Here is an 8,687-nt window from a genome sequence, read left to right on the forward strand (position 1 = left end):
CTCGTTAATGTCAGACAAGGCTCCGTAGATAGCCAGGTGTAGCGGTGGTAAGGATTCACTCCATGGTGCTGAAAATAATGATCTGCTGTTGGGACAGCTTTATGTACTGTAGGCCCTAACAGTTTGGGCAGCCTTTGTCACCATTATAGTGCAATTTATGTATAGTTTAGTATTGTGTTGTGTAGTGGCTTTGCTGGCATGCATAAACAATTTTTTTTGTGAGACATGCTAAAATCACCACTGAGTAGAGGCTCCTGAGGGGTAGACGGCTCATAATAATTGCTGGAATGGAGTCAATGGAATGGTAACAAACACACCAAAAACATGCTTTCCATGTCATTGATACCACTCCATTGACTCCATTCCAGCCATTATTATGAGCCGTCCTCCCCTCAGCAGCCTCCACTGTTTAAATCACAGTCCCCAGATCCAGAACAAATTCATAGAAACGTACAGTATTATACAGAGCCAAGATTGCACGGAACTCCCTTCCATTTCATATAGCGCAAGCGAACAGCAAACCTGCTTTCAAAAAAACAAATATAGCAACACCTCACGACACAACACCTCTCCCCATGTGACCTACTTTTTGTGTTTGTACTGACATGTATATGTAACTGATAGATACGCACGCACACACACACACTGCATGTTAATGTTTTTAACTGTATGTAAATGGTAAAGTATTTTGCCTGTAATGTCTTTTTCGTTATGTGTCTGACCCCAGTAAGAATAGCTGTCGCCATTGGCGATGGCTAATGGGCATCCTAATAAAATAAAATTAAATAAAAGATCCAAAGTATGGGCTTATTGAGGCAAAGTGAGGGCAGCCCTCACCAGATATGGGCTGCTGATACTGGGCCAACAATTCATCCCGCATTGCCCACATGAAAAAATACTACAGTTTACTGTAGAATACTATACTACACACTGTAATATCCCTCGATCGGGTAGGGCTTAATATAGAATTTTGCAGTACACTGTAGAATCCACTACACACTGTAGAATCCCTCGGTCATGTGTAGTACTTACTATCTAATTTTGTGCTATACTGTAGAATACTATAGCAAATACTACAGTATTATCCTACAAAAAACCTCTGTAGTAAATACTACAGTAATGTCTGCAAAAACACTACATTAGCTCTTTTAGTATTTGTCCAGTAGGTGTCCTCAAGGAGAAAGCCCCCACTTCTATGTCAAAGCTAATAAAGCAAAAACACTATAGTAAACAATACAGTACATAAATATAGTAATACTACAGTATACTATAGTATTTTTTCATGTGGTTGTGCCCACATTGTGCCAGTGTTGTGCATAGCCTAAAAACGCGTACCTCATTCTGAAAATTGGATGGATATGAGTCCAGCTGGTATCTTAACAGTAAAACAAACCAATACAGTTATATTCGATTGTATTTGACTGCAATTCTTGTTCATGTATATGCATACACATGTTGAATTACAATAATGTTGAATTGTCCAATAGTGATGGTTTTCTAATACAGTTGATGGGCTGATTCCTAATTTGATACACCATGCATGTAACCATGCATGTAACTCAACCTCCTGAGCGATTTAACATGGCTACCATTGCTCTCATTCCCTCTATGTTTAAGGAAGGTCGGAGTCACTTCAAAGTAACTGCATAGTTATTTTCCTAGTCTTATCATATATTTAGACAGTGTTTCAGATATTGAAGTATTTCCTCTGTCGCTTTGCATTTAGAGTTGTAATAAACATGCAAGGCTGTTTATAAGCATGGGTGTTAAGACAGCTGTGGGCGTGCATCAAAATCCAACGTCCCACAAGATGGCAGTTTTTCAGGTTACAGTGAAGTAATATCAAATCAAATCAAACCCAATTTAATTTGTCACATACACATGGTTAGCAGATGTTAATGCGAGTGTAGTGAAATGCTTGTGCTTCTAGTTCCGACAATGCAGTAATATTCAACGAGTAATCTAACCAAACAATTTCACAACAACTACCTTATACACACAAGTGTAAAGGAATGAATAAGAATATGTACATAAAAAAACATATGAATGAGTGATGGTACAGAACGACATAGGCAAGATGCAGTGGATGGTATAGAGTACAGTATATACATATGAGATGAGTCATGTAGGGTATGTAAACATTATATGAAGTGGCATTGTTTAAAGTGGCTAGTGATACACTTATTACATCAATTTTTCCATTATTAATTCATAGGAAGCAGGGTTGGAGGTGTGTCATCTTATACCTCCCATGGGAGGTGTGTCATATTATACCTCCCAATATCATGAATAAATTCCACCCATAGTCCATCAGAAAGTAAGGAACTGTGAGAAGTGAAATATAATGTCAACCACCAGATGGCAGACTTACTTTACCTCTGTTTCTTCATCCTTTCCTTGTCAACAACTGAGTGACAGAGGACAGTGTGGTCCAGTTGGCTATTTTTAGAACTGTGTAATGCAGTTTAGGTAGTATGATATGGATCCTCATCAGTCCACTACTACAGATCATGTTAAATCAAAAATGGCTTCTTGACGTTTCCAGGATGAGGGAAGCTAAATATTATTTATTCAGCCCATGCTGTGATCGATCATGTTTGTGTTAGTATCCAGTTGAGTTTCTTTTTGTTCCTCTTGCACATACTAACAATTTATTTTAGAAGAACATTGATTAAATTGTGCATGCTTGGAGCTTATCTTCACCTGGAAACTTCCAGCTTTGATTGAATAGAAACTTTTTGCACCTAATATTGCACTCATCCACCACATTTAAGCTCCCATGTTTAGTTTCCCTAAAATACGTTTCCTTAACATACTGCTTGTCTCCATACATACAGTAGGGTCTGAAATTATTGACAGCCTTGATAAAAATGAGCAAAAATTTACTGTGTAAAATAAATAATTTAAATACTGAGCAATATTGTATGTATTCAATTCCCCACCTTGTGAGAATTACAGCACTGAGCCTTTAAAAAATGATTTAAAAAAAAGAGTTGGATAACATGTTGGGAGGGATCTATACCATTCCTCCATACAGAATCCTTCCAGATCCTTGATATCCTTTGTCTGTGGTTATGGACTGCACTCTTCAATTCAAACCACAGGTTTTCAATGTTCAGAGACTGAGATGACCATTGCAAAATGTTGATTTGGTGGCCAATTAACCCTTTCTTTGTGGATTTTGATGTGTGCTTGGGTTATTGTCTTGCTGGAAGATCCACTTGCGGTGGATTTCTTGTTTTAGCCTCCTGGCAGAGACAACCTGGTTTTTGGTTAAAATATCATTGTACTGGGTAAAGTTCATGATGCTGTTGAAATTTACAAGAGCCCCCAGGACCAGGGGAAGCAAAATAGCCCTATAATATCAAATGTCCAATACCATATTTTACAGTAGGGTTCTTTTCTGCTCATGCATTCTCATTTCAACACCAAACCCACGACTGGTGTGAGTGGCCAAAGAGCTCTATTTTAATTTCATCCAACAAGTCTGGAGTTTGCTAAACGCCATTGGCACTTGGATTGGAACCAGTGCTTTGGTCAGATGAAATGAAAACAAAAGATATCAGACGAAGGATATCAAGGATCTGGAAGGATTAAGTCTGGAGGAATTGTCTAAGATCCCTCCCAAGGTGTTCTCCAACTCATAAAACATTTTAGAAAAAGGCTCAGTGGTGTTATCCTCACAAGGTGAGGTATTAAAAATAGGGGTGCCAATAATTTTGACCTCTACCTTTTTGAGAGAAAAAGTAAACTCAGCAGCAAAGAAAACCTTTGTCTTTCAAAGATAATTCGTAAAAATCCAAATAACTTCACAGATCTGCATTGTAAAGGGTTTAAATGTCTATTTTGGAGGTGGAGGGTCTGTCATGGTCTGGGGCGGTGTGTCACAGCATCATCGGACTGAGCTTGTTGTCATTGCAGGCAATGTCAATGCTGTGCGTTACAGGGAAGACATCCTCCTCCCTCCTCCCTCATGGGGCGGCAGAGTAGCCTAGTGTTTAGAGCGTTGGACTAGTAACCGGAAGGTTGCAAGTTCAAACCCACGAGCTGACAAAGTACAAATATGCCTAGTTAAATAAAGGTAAAAAAAAAAAAATGTGGTACCCTTCCTGCAGGCTCATCCTGACCCTCCAGCATAACAATGCCACCAGCCTCCATACTGCTCGTTCTGGCTGTGACTTCCTGCAGGACAGGAATGCCAGTGTTCTGTCATGGCCAGCGAAAAGCCATGGTAGAGCTCAATCCCACTGAGCACGTCTGGGACCTGTTGGATCGGAGGGTGAGGGCTAAGGCCATTCCCCCCACTTTGGCGGAAGAACTGGCAAATCTGGTGCAGTCCATGAGGACTGGTGCAGTACTTAATGCAGCTGTTACTTTTGATTCTGACCCCCAATTTGTTCAGGGACACATTATTCAATTTCTGTTAGTCACATGTCTGTGGAACATGTCTGTTCAGTTTATGTCTCAGTTGTTGAATCTTATTATGTTAAGTTTGTTGCTGAGTTTATTACTTGTTTTAGTTTTTTTTAAATGGAACCTTTATTTAACTAGGCAAGTCAGTTAAGGACAAATTCTTATTTACAATGACGGCCGAACCCTTTGCCGAACCCTGACGACGCTGGGCCAATTGTGCACCGCCCTATGGGACTCCCAATCACGGCTGGATGTGATACAGCCTTGTTAAACACATTTTTCCCCCTGAGCAACTACATTACTATAGCTCAGTATTTGAATTATTTATTTTATACTAGAGGTCGACCGATTATGATTTTTCAACGCCGATACCGATTATTGGAGGAACATAAAAGCCGATACCGATTAATCGGCTGATTTGTATTTATTTATTTCTAATAATGACAATTACAACAATACTGAATTAACACTTATTTTAACTTAATATAATACATTAATACAATCAATTTAGCCTCAAATAAATAATGAAACATGTTCAATTTGGTTTAAATAATGCAAAAACAAAGTGTTGGAGAAGTAAAAGTGTAATATGTGCCATGTAAAAAAGCTAACGTTTAAGTTCCTTGCTCAGAACATGAGAACATATGAAAGTTGGTGGTTCCTTTTAACATGAGACTTCAATATTCCAAGGTAAGAGGTTTTAGGTTGTAGTTAATATAGTATTTATAGGATTATTTCTCTCTATACCATTTGTATTTCATATACCTTTGACTATTGGATGTTCTTATAGGCACTATAGTATTGCCAGTGTAAAAGTATAGCTTCCGTCCCTCTCCTCGCTCCTCCATGGGCTTGAACCAGCAACATAACTACAACAGTCACCATCGAAGCAGCGTTACCCATGCAGAGCAAGGGGAACAACAACTAGAAGGCTCAGAGCGAGTGACGTTTGAAACGCTATTAGCTAACTAGCCAGCCATTTCACTTCGGTTACACCAGCCTCATCTCGGGAGTTGATAGGCTTGAAGTCATAAACAGCGCAGTGCTTGACGCACAACGAAGAGCTGCTGGCAAAACGCACAAAAGTGCTGTTTGAATTAATGTTTTCGCGCCTGCTTCTGCCTACCACCGTTCAGTGAGATACTTAGATACTTGGATGCTTGTATGCTCAGTCAGATTATATGCAACGCAGGATATGCTAGATAATATCTAGTAATATCATCAATCATGTGTAGTTAACTAGTGATTATGATTGATTGTTTTTTATAAGATAAGTTCAATGCTAGCTAGCAACTTACCTTGCCTTACTGCATTCGCGTAACAGGCAGTCTCCTTGCGGAGTGCAACGAGAGAGGGGCAGGTCGTTATTGCGTTGGACTAGTTAACTGTAAGGTTGCAATATTGGATCCTCCGAGCTGACAAGGTGAAAATCTGTCATTCTGCCCCTGAACGAGGCAGTTAACCCACCGTTCCTAGGCCGTCATTGAAAATAAGAACGTGTTCTTAACTGACTTGCCTAGTTAAATAAAGGTACAATTATTATTATTTTTTTAATAAAAAAAAAGATCGGCGCCCAAAAATACAGATTTCCGATTGTTATGAAAACTTGAAATCGTCCCTAATTAATCGGCCATTCCGATTAATCGGTCGACCTCTAATAGTTACTTCACAATACTAATCTAAATGACAAAGTGAAAAGAAGGAAGCCTGTACAGAATAAAAAATATTCCAAAACGTGCATCCTTTTTGCAATAAGGCACTAAAGTAAAATTGCAAAAAATATGGCAAAGAAATTAACTTTATGTACTGAATACAAACCATTATGTTTGGAAAAATACAGCATGACACATCACTGAGTACCACTCTTCATATTTTCAAGCATGGTGGTGGCTGCGTCATGTGATGGGAATGTTTGCCATTGGCAAGTACTAGGGAGTTTCTTAGAGTAAAAACAGAATAAAGCTTAGCACAGGCAAAATCCTAGAGAAAAACTTGGTTCAGTCTGCTTTCCAACAAACACTGAGACAAATTCACCTTTCAGCAGGACAATACCCTAAAACACAAGGCCAAATATACACGGGAGTTGATTAACAAGACGACATTGAATGTTCCTGAGTGGTCTAGTTACAGTTTTGAATTATCTATGGCAAGACTTGAAAATGGCTGTCTAGCAATGATCAAAAACCAGCTTGACAGAGCTTAAAGAATTTGAAAAAGTACAATGTGCAAATATTTTACATTCCAGGTGTGCAAAGCTCTTAGACACTTAGCTGTAATCGCTGCCAAAGGTGATTCTAACTTGTACTGACTCAGGTGTGTGAATACCTTTTGTAAATGAGATATTTCAGCTTTTCATTTTCAAGTAAAAACATGTTTTCACTTTGTCATTATGAGGTATGTGTGTAGATGGGTGAAAAAAATATTTGAATTCAGGCTGTAAAACAACAAAATGTATTCATTATCTCCAGCACCAAACCAGTGTCTACATGTGTGAAAACAGTGCGTTTCTATAATCTGTGGCTAAAAAGTTAAGAACAAAGGCCATACATTTTTTAAATCTGTGACTGTAACGATGTGGATTTATTCCCACTCTTCACAAACGCACACACTATCAAATCTGAAATTAGGCCCTATTTCCGTTATGCATTTTTCCATTTCTTTCTAGAAGCATTATACAATATTATTCTTTAGCTCCTTTGTTAGTAGTAGCTACTGTTTAGCCCAAACCATAAAAATCAGCCCCAGACCATTATTCCTCCTCCCCCCAACTTCACAGTTAGCAGGCACTATGCATTGGGACAGGTAGAGTTCTCCTGGAATCTGCCAAACCCAGATGGTGAAGCTATACGAAGCTCGTGATTGACAGTTATTGTGCTGACATTGCTTCCAGAGGCAGTTTGGAATTGGGTAGTGAGTGTTGCAACCAAGGACAGACGATTTTTAAGCGCTACCCAATTCTTGTGTGGCTTATCACTTTGCGGGCTGAACCGTTGTTGCTCCTAGATGTTTCCACTTCACCATAACATCACTTACAGTTGACCAGGGATACTTTAGCAGGGCAGAAATTTGATGAATTGACTTGTTGGAAAGGTGGCATCCTATTACGGTGCCATGTTGAAAGTCACTGAGCTCTTCAATAAGGCCATTCTACTGCCAATGTTTGTCTATTTTAATTATTTTTATTTCACCTTTATTTAACAGGTAGGCCAGTTGAGAACAAGTTCTCATTTATCACTGTGACCTGGCCAAGATAAAGCAAAGCAGTGTGACAAAAACAACAACACAGAGTCTATGGAGACTGCATGGCTGTGTGGGAAATTGTATACACCTGTCATCAACGGGTGTAGCTGAAATAGCCGAATCTACTAATTTGAAGGTACAGCACCAGTCAAAAGTTTGGACACACCTACTCATTCAAGTGTTATTCTTTATTTTTGAAAAATATTTTCTACATTGTATTATAAAAGTGAAAACATTAAAACTATGAAATAACACATATGGAATCATGAAAAGTGTTAAACAAATCAAAATATATTTTATATATTAGATTCTACAAAGTAGCCACCCTTTGCCTTGATGACAGATTTGAACACTCTTAGCATTCTCTCAACCAGCTTCATCTGGAATGCTTTTCCAACAGTCTTGAAGGAGTTCCCACATATGCTGAGCACTTGTTGGCTGTGAGGTCATCTGATGCAGCACTCCATCACTCTCCTTCTTGGTCAAATAGCCCTTACACAGCCTGGAGGTGTGTTGGGTCATTATCCTGTTAAAAACAAATGATAGTCCTACTAAGCGCAAACCAGATGGGGTGGCGTTTTGCTGCAGAATTCTGGGGTAGACATGCTGGTTAAGTGTGCCTTGAATTCTAAATAAATCACTGACAATGTCACCTGCAAACTACCCCCACACCATCACACCATCACACCTCCTCCTCCATGCTTTACGGTGGGAACCATACATGCGGAGATCATCCATTCACCTACTCCACGTCTTACAAAGACACAGCAGTTGTAACCAAAAATCAGACCAAAGGACAGATTTCCACCGGTCTAATGTCCATTGATCATGTTTTTTGGCCCAAGCAAGTCTCTTTTTCTTATTGGTGTCCTTTAGTAGCGGTTTCTTTGCCGCAATTTGACCCTGAAGGCCTGATTCACTTAGTATCCTCTGAACAGTTGATGTTGAGATGTATCTGTTACTTGAACTCTGTGAAGCATTTATTTGGGCTACAATTTCTGAGGCTGGTAAATCTAATTAACTTATCCTCTGCA

General features: G+C 39.1%; 1 non-coding gene across 1 annotated transcript; it reads left to right on the forward strand.

Moving 5' to 3' along the window:
- Window positions 1–1,132: 1,132 nt before the first annotated feature.
- LOC118965407 (U7 small nuclear RNA) lies at window positions 1,133–1,189 on the forward strand. Its single transcript, XR_005052733.1, has one exon. It is a non-coding gene; the product is annotated as a U7 small nuclear RNA (small nuclear RNA).
- Window positions 1,190–8,687: the final 7,498 nt, after the last annotated feature.

Source organism: Oncorhynchus mykiss, chromosome 7, assembly GCF_057628025.1.
Source record: "Oncorhynchus mykiss isolate SJ-2025 chromosome 7, ASM5762802v1, whole genome shotgun sequence".
Classification (NCBI taxonomy): Eukaryota; Metazoa; Chordata; class Actinopteri; order Salmoniformes; family Salmonidae; genus Oncorhynchus; species Oncorhynchus mykiss.